Here is a 17,567-nt window from a genome sequence, read left to right as displayed (position 1 = left end):
AACCTGGAAAAAAAAAATAGATGAGTGAAGAAGTACATGACAGATGTCATCAGTGGCACAAAAAGGATAAAAAGATAACATGTCGTTCATTGTCTCTTTCAATGGAAGGAAATCTAAAGCAGGCAGATCCAAACTAAGCATGCATTTTCAAAGTGGAGAGTTAAAAAGAGTACTCCTTGGCACGGGCAGCTGTGCAAACTTTTAGGAGTATTGAAAAGGCAATTGATGAAGTTGAAGTTAATAATAAAATAAGTAATTCACTGTGGGCTGTTATGTAAAGGCATTTCTGCTGGTTAAAGGGACTCTAAACAGAAATGTCATCAAACTGGGAGAAAACACTCCAGAAAGGGATCATAGCTGATTTCTCCCACTGCTATATTATATTCCATTTACCAAATATTGGTGATGTTGTGTGACAGAATTCAGGTCAGACGCACATTTCCTCTGATGTGCTACAGCCATTGCTTCAGTGTAATTGTGTGGAAAAATACCAGATCCTGCTTGGAAAATATAAGGGAAAAAAACCCATATATTCATATCAGGAATAGATTTTTCTGAATGCTTTGCACACTCTTTTGAAGTATGAAATATTACTAAAGCATGCTCATTGACAAAGAAGTGCACACTCCTTTTCCCATTTTTTCCTTGTGTAGATTCTGATTGAAACAACCTGAACAGAAACTTTGTGCCTTTAAGACCATTCAGGGTTTGGAAATATAGTTTCTTATTCAGGGAAGAGATTATTTCAAAACCTTGTTGACAGCCTTGTTGTAAAAGGGGTCAGGAGTTTATTTTCTATATTAATGCTATGCAATTCCTAATCCCAGATGATGGCAGAACCGTCATTAATTTCCTAATTTCTACTTTTAACCCAGACAGGTGTTTGTAAGGTAGCAGAGACCTCCAGCAAGGGGATCCACAGGAGTTACCATAACATTTAACAGGTTTGTTGCACACACTGCTGGCACCACTCAGAAACCAGAAGAGCAGACTGAGGAAATACTTTAGGTCCTGCCTCCAAGCCTTGCTTAAAAAGAGTTGCAAAGGAACTCCCAAAATAAGATTGAAGAGGTGAAGATGCTGAAAACTGAAAGCACAGAATGAAATACCATCCCTACTTAGCCCAGTGTGACACTGTTTTCAAAAGAGATAGAATACACTTGGAAATTTAATTAGAAGTTAGTGGTATTAAACAAAGTTACAGTAAACTGAGATCAAGTAAATCTCATTTCTCAGTGAAAAAAAACCCAAGATCTTGTATTTCTCCATTATAGAAATCTAGAATTTTTTAGACCTACCTCAGTACTGTCAAAATTATGTAAGGTAAAAAGTCCAGGGCAATATCAGTACCTATTCTCCTTTTTGCTTGTTCTTTTCTCCAGCTCTCTAAGTGGCTTTATCTAGAGTAAGTCAATATTGGGTTAGACTACACATAAGTAATTTTCTAAAACTTTTTAGTATTAAATAATTTTTTCTTCATATTTCCTGGCTCACACATTGTTCAGGTTATTTAGTTTCTTGCAGGGCAGGTGGAATTCAAATAATGCCTAAATTGGAGGCACAGTCACTTCATGATAATAGGTTTTTTCTCGTGAAAATTAAATCACTTCCATCATACATAAACTCTGCTGGTAGAGCCATTGATCAGTGATGGAACTGAATGTCCTCTAAGTGGTTAATCTTTAAAATAAATTCTTCAGCATTCAAAATGGATAACTGGTAAAACTGTGGTCATCTTGTAAATAAAAGTGGGTTATAAGTCAGTGCATCCCTTACATCTTAAAAAGTCCTCTACTTATATGGTAACTGTTCCCAGACTAGATTTATCTTGGGTAAAAAATGAAAACTTTAGCTGAAGGATTCTGTTATTACCGAATACAGCAGTGCTCGCACCAAAATTAATATATCTTCTTATATGAAATTATCAGAGGAAAAAATTCCCCAAATGGGACAAAAGAATAATTTCAAGTATTTCCATTTTTCTGTGGAGGAAGTTGTTCAAATACTTGTCCTGCTACAGGAAGTGCTAACAAGTTATTTAACAAATTGCTGTGACTGTGCATCTGAGGTTTTCCCAATGTCACATACTCAGCTCACGAACCAGTAAGTCATAAAATTATTGGACCTAATAAAGAAGCACCAGACCAGTTGGATTTCCATGAGCCAAAGTGCACAGAATGATAAATCATCATGAGGTATCCTTTGGCTTGAAGAAAATCTTTAAATTTATGGACAGTCCAGCTATCAACTCAGAGCTGGCTCTTCAGGCTTCCATAAAATGGATGATGAAAATGGTAGACCTACTTTTTAAAAATGTCTCTTTTTGCATGTGCCTGACTTGAAACATCTCAAAGAATTCTGATGAGGAGGGATTTTATTCTTCTCAACACCTTTTATTGTAAGAAGAGAACTTAGGCCCAAGTGGCTGCCTAAAACATTTTTCAGCATTACAGTAATGACAGAAACTACCAAAATCTAACTTGGTGTCTCTATGAAGGCCAAAAGCTTCAGAGTCCTTGGAATATTTTCTCATATCTCTGCTCCCTATTCTCTCTCAATTTTTGTACCATTTCTCTTCTTGCTCTTTTAATGAATCTTTATTGAATAGTTCAGGAGTGAGCTGAGCCCCATTCAAAGTTTAGGTTTCTGCATAAAAACAAAACAAAAAACCCCATCATATGACCAGTTCTGTGCTCCCTGACAAAAACCCAAAATAACGACTTTCAACCTACCGTGTGCCTGGACAACAACTTGATCTTTTCACGTTCATACACTGTGCATGGATCAGTCTCGTTTATTAGCAGTCAGGTAGATTCCTGCATTCCAGCTGAAGTGACAACTCCATCAGCATTCAGAGCAGGCACTCATGGAATTGGCTGACAACAGAGTTCATGTTTATATGCATGGGATGCATTTACACTTATAACTGTGTCATGATCTACAACATCAGCTAATGTGAAAATTATGCATTTAGGTTTAACACTGTGTAAATGCCAGATAGGCAGGATGGAAAAGTCCATTTAGCTTTTTAAGTACAGCCTCCAAAGGCAGATTAGAATTTTTAGTTAGCAACTACATTAATAATTTTTTTGTTCTTTTATTATAGAAATGGGTAGAAAAAGCCATTTGACGCTTTGAATACAATGAACAATTCCACCTGCTCTCCACACTTTGTTTTTATTGCAAAAAGGCTGTGCTTTTATTGCAAAGCTATTTACTACAAATAGCCTTACTATAACATCCTGTGTTAGTATCTTTGCTATAATAACCAAGGATGTTCATGTCACTATATTAACCACCATCCTCTGACCCTGAAGGGTTGAAAGTCTTTCCAAGACAAAGTATTTTTCTCTGTACAGTAATTTTAAGTATAGTACTGCCTCTCAAGAAAGAAAAACATTCCTTTTGGCTAATTTGCCTCGTCAAAGTATCCTAAAAAACACACCAGGCAAGCAGTTTCTACTCTGATCTTAAAACATAACTGGTTATAGGAGTTTATCTGTAGGAGAATTGTCAAAGCACGTAATCCTTTAATATAATCCATCTTTTAACCAATGCTGTCAGCTGTAGAAGCACAAAAAAACTGCCAGGTTTGGCAGCTGCTAATAAACCTGTGGGATTTCCATTATTCAGGTGAGTACCTGTGCAGAGAACCACTGTCACTGTCATATTTTCTGAAAAATCCCTCTGCCAGGATTTTCCTCTTCTGGGAAGCTGAGAAGCCTCAGAGAAAAATGAAACAATAATTATCTGGTTGTTTCTCCTGTGTTTGGCTGCTTTGGAATGTGGTTTGGAGATTGTTTATCCAGCTGGTGGATGTTTGATTGGTTTCATGTGAATTGTTTTAACTTAATGACAAATCACCATCCAGCTGTGTCAGATGTCAGACTCTGAGGAGAGAGTCACAAGTTTTTCATTATTATCTTTTAGCCTTATGTCTGTATACTTTCTATATTCTTTAGTATAGTTTTAGTGTAGCATTCTTTAATATAATATAGATCAAAAAATAAGAAATTAGCCTTCTAAGAATATGGAGTCAGATTCATTCCTTCCTCCTCCATCCAGGAATTGTGAAAATACCACAAACCACAATTGTGATGCAGCTCCTCTCACTCTTTAAAATCCACGTGTGAAGGAAACAAAATGTCAATGTCTAAACCAGCCCATAAGCCAAAGTTTAAAATGTACATTGTGAGAATATTTCTGAAATAAAAACAAGCTACAGTAGAAGTGGCTACTGCAGGATTAATAGTAAAGAGTCTAGTACTCCAGTATATTAAAGACTCTATTGGACGTGAATGAGGCTGCAATGTAAGAGAAAATGTTTCTAGGATGAGAAACAAGAAGTGTTCTGGCTTGTGCACCTCAAACAAAAAATGGGTCAGAGGAAGCTAATCTGCCACCTATGCCAGTCTCAGCCTTTATACCAACTGCTCACCAGCAGAGTAAAATTGTTTTACTCTTAAATAACTCTTAGTTTGGTTATGCTGAATAGTTTTTGCATCGGTGTATCAAAATAATTGAATGCAGATTGTCTTGTTATTTCACCATTACTCCCTCTGATGAGCACATCCCTTTAGGCACCCTACAATAACCTACTGCTGCTATCACCACTGGTTTTACCTCTACCATTTACAGAAGTAAAGGTGAGTTTGGGTTATATAGGCAAAAGTCATGATTGTATAATCTAAGTGTTAAATTTCTCATCTGGTGGGGAAAGTCCAGCCCTTTACCAGTGTGACTTCCCTGATCATTAGTTCATGGAACATGGATATTTATGGGGGAAAAAAACCCCAAAACATTTCTAGTTAAAAAGGGAAAAAAAAGTCTGAGCTGGTATCTTAACTTTTAAGTCATACGAATTTTAACTTCAATACATGCAAATGAATATTTTTTGCAATATTTCTTCCAAAAACTCTGCAGTTCCCTGTTTGCATGCACACATGCATGGGCATCCTCAAGACAAATAAAACATTCAGTGGATTTATCCCACATCTTTTATTTTCAGTTAATGGCTAGTAAATCCACACCTTTTTGTACTTATGTTAGTGCATAAATAAACAAAATAGTTCCTACTTAGAATTCCAGTTCCTAGAGATTTAAAGAACTCCCTTCACAAATAACCTTGTTTTCAAGGCAGTTAAATTCAACCTAGGGTTACAAAACATGCATTATTCATTTTCCCTATGACTGCTAAAAGTGATTTAATCTGTTTATAAAGGGGGAGTTCAATTTTATTAAACTTTTCTTAACAAAGATCCCTGGGCTGCAGAACGTTTTACCTTGAAATTGTCACCCTTGCCTCTTAAACAGAATCCAGAGAGAAAGAAACTCTCCTCAGACATCACACCAGTCATATAACATTTATTCACGGGCTTTCTAATCATATTTTCTAACCATTATTAATTTGTAATTAAGAAGCAATGAGCAAAAATTATTGCAAGGTTTCATTTCTGCCCCAATTAACATTTTAGATTTTGCTTTGGGGTCTTCATTACAAACAAGTTGTCAAGCTAAATGATGTGGCAAGTTATCTATATTTAGCAACCTATAATTTTAGCTTGTGTTTTGCTGGTTGAAAACATGAGCAACTGACATCACTGCGGACAACAGGAAAGAAGAATGAACTAATATTAAAATCCCCAATAGCATGCATTAATCTTCTGTGATTAAACCCCTCTGCCTGGCCTTTCTTTGAAAAGACAAAGACTTCCAAACTGATTAAACCTAGAGGCAAGGCTGTTTTGCATATACCTTGTAAAAAATCCCCAAGCTGCCTTAAACTTTAGTCTAAAAATTAGCTGCAATCAAATTTTTCTTAGATAGTCACAGACACATACAGCTTGGAATTCTTCCAATTTCATTCCTCAAAATCTGTTAAGCGTGGAGTCCAGTTTTTATAAATCAAAAGTGTGCTTGCATTTTACCTGATTTCATCAGATGTTCTAAAATTGTTCTAGAAACAGGGTTCTGTTTATGCTTCTGAGTTCAGTGAGCTCTGCTGTTCGAAATCAGCCATGGTACACTTCTGCCCTTAGTGGACAACATCACACCAGGAGTACATTCTAATTAATTCCAACGTTAATTGGCAATTCATTAAGCTTAGCTGTGCCACCAATTAAGCTTAATTTTACCCAGGTATCCCCCAATGTATTCAGAGGCACAGCCACATATCTCTTTGCTTTAGGCTTATTCCTACAACTCCTGAAGTAGAAAAAGCTCAAAAATATATGGTGGGCAAAATGCAGTCAGAAACAATCACAGCAGCTTTGATGCCAAGGAAGCTCAAAAAAATCTGTGCAAAGGTTAAAAGCAGCTGCTCAGATCTGGAGAAATCAGTTCCAGTCTGATTCATCTGAAGTCACTGCAAGCTCCACTCCTGCCTTCAACACCACAAATATTGAATTAAGGACTACATCTGTACTCAACATTTTCCCAAGCTGCTGAAAAGTCTTTACATGCTCGATGCAATTCCCATCATAATTTTCCCTCAGAACTAAATAAATCTAGAAGTTGGTTTGAAGCCTCATTTCTGAGAAAACAGGGGCCATACTTTAGACCAAATGTTTCACTTTTATTACTCCAAATGGGAGAAAATAATTCCATTTAAGATACTAACAAGAGTCAGAAATCCTCATAGGGTCAATAACAGGACATGGAACTACTCAGTGTGACTTACAGAACACAAAAGTGTCTTCTTATTATAAAGTGACTGATTAGCATAAAAAGAGAATTAAAATTATTAGTGGCTGGGTTTTTTTTGAGGTGGATTCTTTCTCTATCCAGATAGAGACTGAATATATTCACCCTTGATATCAAAGAATATTACAAAAGCCCACTGTTAAATATAGAATTAACATTGAAACTGTTTTTTTCCCATTATTACTTGCAAGTAGTGTAAGTTGACAAATACATGGCAGATACCCAGTCTTTTTCCAAATGCTATTTTTAATACTTTGTAATAAAATTGCTTATGTGAGATGTTGACATAATTGCTTGCAGATACAAATTAAGAAGTTATTTCTTAAGCTGTGCAGAACTGAAATCCTATGGCATAAAAGTAGGAGTAAATAAATGCTGCAATATATTTTGTAGAACATTTTAATGCACTGTGTGTCCCATAAATCAGAAGAAATGCACTACTTCCCTTGCTTGCCTGGATTTAGTCCTACAGAAGATAGGGTTACCTAAACTTCAATCCTGCCCTGAGCTTAATCCTTTGTATTTTATCTCACACCAAGAGTATGAAGTAAGACATTGAATCATACTGGGGATGATGGGGAAAAAAGGAGCTTAAAAGCTCGAACTGGATAAAGCTAAATCAAGCCAATGAGCACCATAAAATCTGCTTGAAGTCAAAGTGCCTTTGCCAACATTTTTGGCAGTTTAATATTCCAAATATTCAAAGTTGGATCCTTAGAAATAACTAGAAAATGTCTCCTGTCCATAGCCAGACTTCCCAGAGTAAAGTTGTTTCTTTTTTGCACAGGTAATGTTTAACTCTCCTGATCTGCCTTGCTGCAAAGATCTGAACATCTCTTCAGAAGAGGTTTGGCAGACTTTCATGAGAACAATACTGTATTACTGAGTGGCTGTTCCCACAAGGTTCCCACTGCCCCTGAAGACAGCATTTCAAAAATATATTTTTCAAAGAGCAGCTCTGGCTGCTGAATTGTTGTGTGTTTACACCTAGTAACAGATACTTTGCAAAGCAACGTAAAATTCCAAATAAATCAGACCAGAATGGTTGTTTGACCTTGAATCAAAGTGCCCTAACAGCGCTTCTGTCCACACACCCACCCACACTCTCTTTTTTCCTCAGAACTGTCAGAATAGAGTTTCCTTCTCTTTTGAACCAGTAATAGTGCTTGGCAGTAACTCGAAGCTGCAATTCTATGCACTTAGAACTCAGTCTCCCTTTTAAGCTTGAGAACGAGCTGGTGATTCAATATTTCTGTCATAAAGACACTCCCAGGCTTCTTCTGCAGATACAATGGCCAAAAGAGCAGTGCTGAAGGTCTCATCACAGCTCAAAGACTTCTAATTCTAACAACGGAGCAACATCCAGCCCATAGCAACCATCAAAACTCTACAGACCTTATATTGCCAGCTTCTGGACCATCAACTTGGCTGCTCACTGACCTCAAGATAATGAGAAATAAATTGTACCATGAATATCCAAGTGCTGTGCCTCAGAAGAAGCACACTTAGACGAACTTCTCATGAAACATGAAGTGATTTCTTCATAAGGAAGCTTAAGGAAGTAAAAAAAAAAAAAAAATTACAAAAACACTGAAATATCCATTTCCTGCTACTTAATAAAACAAAAAGCAGCTAAAAGCAGGTATAGTTTACCTACCTCTTGTTGCAGCCATGTGCTAGAACAGCAAGAAGATACAGAGCTTGAGTTCTGGCTTCCACTTTAAATATTGGCAACCAAACTGGCAGGAAAACTGGGTTTTCTCCTTTTTGTAGTTCTGATTATGACAAAATCAGGCTAAAGCAAACAAAATAATTGCAAGTAACTGAAAAATAACAATTTTTTTTTTTTCTGGACGTATTAGCATCACCTTTCAGGGTGCTTGAACTCAACCTTAGCCCCCAAATGTCACTCTCATATTTTCTGGAAAAATCTCTTCGCCAGGATTTCTTCTCCTGGGAAGCTGAGAAGCCTCAGAGAAAAATGAAAACAATTCTTGTCTGATTGTTTCTCCTGTGTTTTGCTGCTTTGGAATGTGGTTGGAGATTGTTTATCCAACTTGTGAATTATTTTTACTTAATGACCAATCACGCTCAGGCTGTGTTGGGACTCTGGAAGAGGTCACAAGTTTTTAATTAGTGCCTTGTTAAGCCTTCTGTAAGTATCCTTTCCCTATTCTTTAGCATAGTTTAAGTATAGCATTATTTAATATAATATCATAAAATAATAAATTAACCTTCTAAGATCATGGAGTCAGATTCATCAATTCCTTGTGGGGACCAGCAAATACCACACCCAGACCAGGTTTTAGAACTGATCTGGATATCCCAACCACACTGCCCATTAGCTGGTGATTCATAATAGGCAAATGCTACTAAGGGTGATATAAACTTTATTTATGTAAAACTTCAGAGGAGATTACAACACTGACTGTAGAGTTAGTCTAGGAAAAAAAAGTCAGATTAGATTAATCACTATATCTTAGCTAATTCATTGATGTTGGCAAATGTGCTTCCAGAGCATAACTATGAACTTGCTTCTCTCTAGGAGAATCAGGGGAGGTATCTCCAAATATCCTTTTACAGAGAAAATTATGAAATTCCACATAGTCAACAATGTCACATGCAATTCTAAATTTCTTATTTTGGTTGCCCAAACTAACAATTTATATAAGTTGTTTATTTGAACTTATAAGCTTTAAGTAATTAGGTTTTTGCAGTTATTTTATGTTTCTTAATTAATACAGTAAACCAGGAGAAAAAAAATAATGCATTATATTACACAGGTTATTTTACTCAGATCGTGAAGAAATCAAACCAATTACCATGAATCAAGCATTAGATGCACTTCTCCTTTTGATTATGCATCTGCTATGCAGCTTGATAAGACAAGAATCATCAGATACAAAGGCGTTATGTCGACAATAATTATAATTAAGATTAACATAGCCAGAAGCCAACCCTTCATTACAGCACTGAAGAAATTTCATGTTAATGAGAAGACACGTCTTCTAAACAGACAGTTTCACAGCTTTCGAAAATAAGAACTCCTCTTCCTTCCAGGCAAACAAACAACAATGACAAAGTAATTTTCCAAGTTCTGAGGTCCTGCCAGGACCTGTCTACAACTTCTATATCTGAATTATCAGATCACTTCTCTTGCTTTAGATTTGGATTTCAGATTTACTTCACTTGTAGGCACCACATTCAGAATCTTGTGATTCCAAATGGTAGTTCCCACTTCATTCTTCAGTTTTATTTCTTATTTGGATATTACTTAGAAGTCAGCAGCAAATTAGGAGTAAATATATCATGCTATGGATTATTACTATATGCCTCTGCTTGGTTCTTTGATGGCAGAATTTATGAAAGCAAAGTGTTTAATATGAATTCTTGATCTCATCATATTTCACTATTCCCACATTTAGCTACAATATGTTGTTACCCAAATTGAATATGAAATTTTCTTCATAACTTGGTTGTGGATGTTTTTTTTTGGTGGGTTTTTCTTTCGTTATTGCTCCTGTTCTGTTGTTTTTTGGGGTTTGATTTTTCTTTAGATTATAGACAAAAAAGATGCTATGGAAAAACATAGCAAAAATTTAATGAAGTTAAGGCAAATGACATCTAAAAAACAACCCCAAAAACTTACCCACAACTTACAATTAAATCCCCACTTCCCATTGGAAGTCACCTTCCTTTTGCTCACACACCTGATTTTGTCTTTCAAGAACACCTTTTATTTACTTTTCCAAGGAATTGAAATTTAAAGGATTTATGTCCTTTTTCATGTTCTTTTCTGACACCTCATTCATTAACAAGCTGAGCACAACAACTGCATTTTTCAGTCATTAAAACCCTCCTTATCTCCATCTGTTGGTTCCAAACCTTATTAAATACTGGCAAACCCGTTCATAGCCCTGAGAGATTTAAGTTTTATACAGGAGTATCTTCCCCATTAAAAGAAACCTCAGAGCTGCTGCTCTTCACCCAGCTGGTCTGCAGACAGACTGGATAGCAAGGTTAAAATTCTTATTCATAGAATCAGAGAACGGTTTGGGCTGGAAAGGACCTCAAAGATCATTTCCTTCCCTCTTCCCCATTAAAAGAAACCTCAGAGTTGCTGCTCTTCACCCAGCTGGTCTGCAGACAGACTGGACAGCAAGGTTAAAATTCTTATTCATAGAATCAGAGAACGGTTTGGGTTGGAAAGGACCTCAAAGATCGTTTCCTTCCCACCCCGTGCCGTGGGCAGGGACGCCTTGCACCAGCCCAGGTTGCTCAGGGCATCCTCCAGCCTGGCCCTGAGCACTCCCAGGGATTCCCTGCTCTTCAATCACGTCAGCCTTTCCTGACCTGCTCCACCCTCCTAAAAATCCGTGAAATGATAAAGAGCAGCTGAACCTCGGTAAATTTCTCTTTCTAAAGACGCACAGGACTCACAGTGTGAGATCGCACTGGCGTTTCTAGACAGGGAACACCTCTGCTGTTATTACTCACAAAAATAGCTAATTATTTTCTGGCAAAATTCAAAAGACTAAATAAGGTGGTGAAATTGTCCTTGTTAATTTTTCTTATCTTTTTTTCAAAACCCTGATAAACTGAATTTAGTGCAGCAGGAAATATGACAGAGGTACCTGTTAAGATCTCACATGTGAAAGAGATTGGACTCAGATAAATGAAGATTAAAGCAGGTTTTGCAAACATTGATCTGCTTTATACTTTGTAAAGAAGTACAGATCATAAATACCCAGGCAAAACAAATATATCTCAGGATTAGGAGAATACTACTATCATTCTCAGTAACTGAACTACAAAAATAAATTTTCTTACCACAACAAATTACAACTTTCTGAGTAACTACCATAGGAACTAAGGAGAAAAAAAAAAAAAAAAAAACGAAAAAGTAAATCTCATCAGCTTCAAGCGGAGATTTAGGCAGTCTGATTTCCATACCTGACTTCTTTAGATATTCATCTTTAACCTCTTTCTGCTACCAGAACAAGAAACTCTAAGGAAATTCAGACTTTCGGAAAGAAAACACCCACAGAAATATTCAATCTCTTCTTCATTTTATCTCTTTTCTTCTCCCCTCTGCTAGTGTCCCTAAGTGCTCAAGAAATGCTTTAGTGAGCTGCTCTGTATTATACAGGGACATCGACTTCTCCCACTTCCAGCAGGCTCTACTTGCTAATTAGCCCTTAATTAAAATGAGTTGCAGCTGGTGTGAGACACTCCCCTCTCCCCAACCTCAGTGTCCTGTTTCTAATTTCAGAACTAATAAAAATTCCCACAAGCCAGTCTGATCTGGTCTGGGTCCTTTTCTTGAGAGAGTGAATTCAGCATTTCTTTAGTGCTCTTTCCTCTTCCTCTTCTCTCTTTGTTTTCTAAGCACAAAATTTTAAGAATAGATTTTGCTTCTTCTTGTTTTTTTTTTTTTTCTTTTTTTAATTTCCCGAGTGTAGTGAATTATATATTTTTTTTATCTTTTTCCTAGCTTTGAAACTTGTTTAATTGTTGATTTGATGAGGCTTTAGGCTGGAATAGACTGAAAGCCTGACAATAAAATCTTGCTAAGGGCCAGTGCAGATGTGTTGCAAGATTCCCAGAAACTGCTGCCAGCACATTTTAACTGAGGCTTTTGATGCCTGTTATTCCTGCTTTTCCACTCAATTGAATTAAATTCCATTTGGATTTTGTGATGAGGACAAACATCCACAAAGGGTGAAACCAAAGCTCACAAACTCCATTTGACCTTCCCTGGATTTGCAGAAGTCTGCAAGGGTGGAAAGGCTGGGCAGCCTCTTCTCTCCCTGTTGTGACTGTGTCTCACCATGTTAGTGAATAAATTTCACTGAACAAACCTTGTTTTAGCTTCCTCTTTCTGTTCCTGATTCGCCCCTCTGAAAGTTAATCTGAACTAAGCCAAGAGACACATTAGGGTCTCCAGGAAATGCTCTGAAATGGTTACTGTACCAGAAAAATAGAGATGTGAGCAGTGTTTTAAAGAAAAAAAAATTCTGGAAAGGAAAGTGGGGGGAAAAAGAAGTGTATGGATAAATTCACTTAGTTCTGAGTGAGCAACTTGAAGTCATGGCTTGTGTAGTCTATTAAAGAAATTCTCTTATTCCACTTAAATATAACCAATAACAGAATTCAGCCCACTGAGTATGAGAGGTACAAGAGAGAGAGGCAAATAATGGCTGCATTCTTTTATTCTTCCCAGAGGAGTAGATCTTATTAGTCAAATAATATTTGAAGATCTTCTCTGCTTCTGTATTGGCAACAGGAGTGTAACCACTGCTCCCTTGGACAACTCTAAATACAGACTATGACAACTGCAGTTTACATTTATGCTGTTTCTAAAATTTCCAGAAGGGTTTTATCTCAGTTCTTGGAGCATCTGGGTCCAGATTATAGTTTTATTAATTTATTACATTTATTTTCTCTCTTGTAACCATGCTCATAATTCTCTTCCAGTCAAAAGTCAGAGGTTTGGGATTGGTTTCCTTCCTGCCCTTCACATGTGAACTGGAAGTCAATAGGCTATTTGGGCAGGAAAAATGAAACATTTTGTGTCAGATTCATTTGTTTAAATTAAATTTTAAGATAAAATGTCATTGCATCATTTCTGAGGGGAAAAAGGAAGAAAACTTCCTTCTGAAAATGTAAGAATGCAACCACAATAAAAAATATCCAGCTTAATCCAGCCCTGATAAATAGTTACTTTCCCATGTGTATTTCCATCTATGAATCTCCCATGAGTTCAAAAAGTCAGAACAAAAATCCTAAATAATAAAGCTGAGTTTAAAACAAGTTTGTAAAAAGAACATAAGTTTGAAAAACTGCAGATTGAGGGATGCCTTCAGATCAGGTTTAATTTACAAAGAACATTTAATGAGGCAGCACCAAATGTTTCTTTGTTTCCAATCAGCTTTCTAAATAAATGCATTCATAAATAATATATAAATGCATATATAAATAATAAATCTAAATAAATGCATTTTGGCATTTTTCATGCAGAGAACATATTTTGTCTGCATTTCATGTTCAAAATCTCAGGTTTTGCCCTTACTGATCATCAGCTGTGGTCACTTACTGCTGTAATCTCCAAACCTCAGGAGATTTTACTTTGAGTCTGAAGCAAAAGTGCTTCTAGAGGCAGCCTGAAGTTGCATCTAGAGGCAGTTTGGCGTTTACAGAAGTTGTTCTAGTGCAATTTCCCCCTCTCAGGATATGTTCAAAGGTTGTTTCAGTTTAAAATATCCTCACAAATGGAAATCCCAGATCCCTCTGTGACCGGGCACACCCCAGATGTGTCCAGCCCTACCAAGTTGTGTGCTGACTTTTCTCTATAAAACCTTTTTTCTTGATACTTTTGGTAAATTAACTGAGATATTTTAATGATATCCTCTAAAGATTATCATGTCAGATGATATTGGTGTGCAGCTGACAATGCATAAATGCAGAGTCCCAAATATCCATCAGGCTGAGGGATGTGGTCTCCTGCTTTTCCTTCCCAGGGATTTCTTTGCAAACACTGAATGGCAGATCCTGCCTGGCTGCATGGAAATTCTTACTGAAAATTCAGAAGTCGAGCAAAGACTCTGCTCTCACCTTCCAGAAAACTCTTTCCAGAAGTTAATCCCAAACTTTCTGGTGTTAAAGATAATTTTTCCGTAGGAAGTTGACAGGTTTTTGACATGTTCTGTCTGTCTGAAGGAGATGATACAAGTAAAAAGACACCTGAATTTAGCTCCTTATTGGAAACATAGAGAAATTACTTTGAAAAGAAGAACTTTGTGCCTTTGAAAAAAAGCAGAACTTGTAAGAAACAGAAATGTCTCATTCAGCAGATGATTAAACTTCCCATTGTAAAGGAATGAAAAAGATGTTACAATCAATGTTAGGACATGCAGTGAATATACAGCTGAGATAAAAATGGGAAAATGGGAATTATTTTTTCCCCAGCATTCTGAAATTCAGGCAGTGAACTAGAAAACACAAGAAGATGTAAGACTGCCCTGCAGCTCCAGTAAGTTTAGTCTCATGTTACTTTCCTGTAAATGTCCCTGAAGGTGTAAGACAGTAAGCAATCAGCTCAGAAAATTACTAGATTCACTTTGTGTGATTTGCTCTGTGTGGCCAGAGGGGGATACTTTGTTAAAAGACAATGAGAAATAGAAAGTGTAATGAGAACCTAAGCTCCTCTTTCAGCCATGCATCTAATGGTAAAATATTAGTATAGTGTGAAGGAAATACAGAAAGAAAATCACTGTAAATATCAATGCAAAAAGTAGCTTGGGTGAGCTGATTTATGTCCAAGGGAAATCATCATAAAATCCATGAAAGAAGTCATTGTAAAATCCATGGAAAAGTCTGAGGAAAACATTAATTTCTTTATGCACAGGCAGAACAGTTATTAATTTTTTGTTGTACTTGGCATACCTACTGTGCTATTTTCATACATTTTACAAAAAAAAAAATGGGATTTGGAAGTGAGTTAAAAGAATATTCTGTCTACAGGGAGTTTTTAGATTTCAATATATTACAAAATTCTGAATACCTTTTTGATGGAAATGACGATGTGTTTTTGCCTTGTTTATAGAGTGATATTAGTTATTAAACAGTATAAAAAATAAATAGAAGAGAAACTTCTTGACTAGTCAGACTGAAGTAACAATTTATTTCAGAAGGATGTTGACATTGTGCAGTATTGCGGTGTCACAGGAAAGGCAACGTGAGATTTGAGGTTCAAATGCCTTCAGGTTTATTCTCACCTCAGATTTGGGGATCAAAATGCATTTTACACCTGAGAGCTGGAGATCTGATTCATCACATTTTCTGTAGAGGACAGGTGCAGCACATTATGGGAAATGCAATTTGTTTTTCCAGTCCCAAGAGAAATATGGCACACTTTTTAATTGACTCAGAGTCAAGTTTGATCGGCTCAGGATAAAGTTTCAAGTGAGTTAAAAAATGGTACTGCTTTAATATGGGTTCAAAACAATATAAAATAAAGGTACAATGTTCCATTTTCCAAAGAAAATATGGTGTAATCTTAAGAAAATGGACATGACTGAATAAACTTTCCTGCACTTATGGGTGGGTTTATTTGGGGTTTATTAATTTATTTGCTTGTTCTTTACCCAAGCCTTTCTTCTTTACTGACTTTCAATCCGAAATTATTCTGCCAAAAACATCTTTCTAAAATGTCTATTTCTCCATTCTAACCACGGTTGGTGTGTGTCTTGGTTTGGAAAGACAGGAGTCTGCTAAGGAAGGCAGGAGCCTCCCCTGAAATGGAGAATGTAAACCCCCTCCCTCTGAATTGTTATAAATTTTAAATTAAGGGGCTCTCAGGCAAAAATATGGGAGTCGGAAATAACAGTTCTTTATTAGGAAAGAAAATAAAAGGATAAAATAAACAATGAAGTTCACTAGAACAACACTGACAGAGTCAGAACACAACCTGACACCCTGTGGGTCAGGGTGTTGGTGGCAGTCCCATTGGAAATGTGGCTCAGCCCTCCCGCAGTGTCAGGGGTGGTTCTGCTGCAGCAGGGATCCTGTAGAGAAGGATGGATTCTTCCTCTGAAGATGCAGTGGGAGAAGAGGCAGCTGCTGTTCCTCTGGGGAATCCTGAGGAGAAGCCGTGCTGGTGTCTCAAAACCTCTGGATTATATCTGGGTAGCAATGCTTGGCTCCTCCCTCTGGGCTCACATCTCCCAATGGGATGCTGCAATTCTTATCAGTCATGCAGGGACATTCAATAGCTGTTATCAGCAGATGTTCCTCCTTGGAGGGAGGGGTGGTTGTGGAAGAGATGAGGAAAACTGCCCAATGAACAGTAGACAACTGCCATACAGATGGCAAATAGAATACAGTTTGCTTGGCAATCCAGGACAGTGTGCAATACTGCATTTAAATAAATCTTAGAAAAATTGTTCATGCTCCTGGAAGCTGATAACTGTGTTCACTCCTTGTGCATTTTTCAAAGGCCAGTCTGCAACAAATTGCCAGTTGAAAAACTGGAAATTGGAAAGTTTCTCTTTTTTTAAAAATATCATCAGGCAAGTCCCTTTAGTACTTTTTTAGGCACTCAGATGCACTCAACCACTCAGGTGGAGCCTGCTGTATTTCCAGGTACAGCACTCGTGCACTTGACTAGAAATCACCTCCTGTTTGGTATAGAAAAGCTACTAAATGAGAAAATAACCTTTCATGATGCTAAGTCAGGTCACTAGGAAAAAATGTTGATGTCCTACTTAAAAAGATCAGAGACAATACGATCAAGGTCAGGGTAATAAAACTTAAAACTCTGTTTCCCTGTAATGGATGTAAAAAACACAGGGAAAGATGAGAGGGACAGGTGGAGATGGTTTAAGTGGTGGCATTTAACAAGGCAATGTCAGGCAGAAAGCTGACCTCTGTTTTCAAGCCCATTGTTATATTCATCACAGAAATGTTTAGATGCACATAGGAAAAAAGAGAATTTCAAGAAGAGTTGGCTTGATGGGTCTCTTTTCATGACTCTAAAAGGATAACCAGGCTAAGAAAACTCCTAGAAAAGAGTTAATCCCTAGGGCTAAAACACATCTGGAGAGATCACAGCTGTACCAGAAGCCAGATGTTGCAATAATCTTATCGTGATTGAGAAAATAAGAACAACAAAAGTGGGAGAAAAGCACACACAGTCATAATGGATGGAAAAGTTACCTTGAAAGACCAGGAACTTTTTAAATTTCTGTTTCTGTGAAGACTAAAGCATTGATTATTCTGGAAATGTTTTAGTTTCTGAAGCATTTTGGAGGATAAAACAAAAAAGGTTGTTTGAACAGCTGGCTGCCAAAGCCATGGCTTGGAAA

This window comes from Ammospiza caudacuta, chromosome 4, assembly GCF_027887145.1.
Source record: "Ammospiza caudacuta isolate bAmmCau1 chromosome 4, bAmmCau1.pri, whole genome shotgun sequence".
NCBI lineage: Eukaryota > Metazoa > Chordata > Aves > Passeriformes > Passerellidae > Ammospiza > Ammospiza caudacuta.
Note: the sequence above shows the minus strand (reverse complement) of the source record.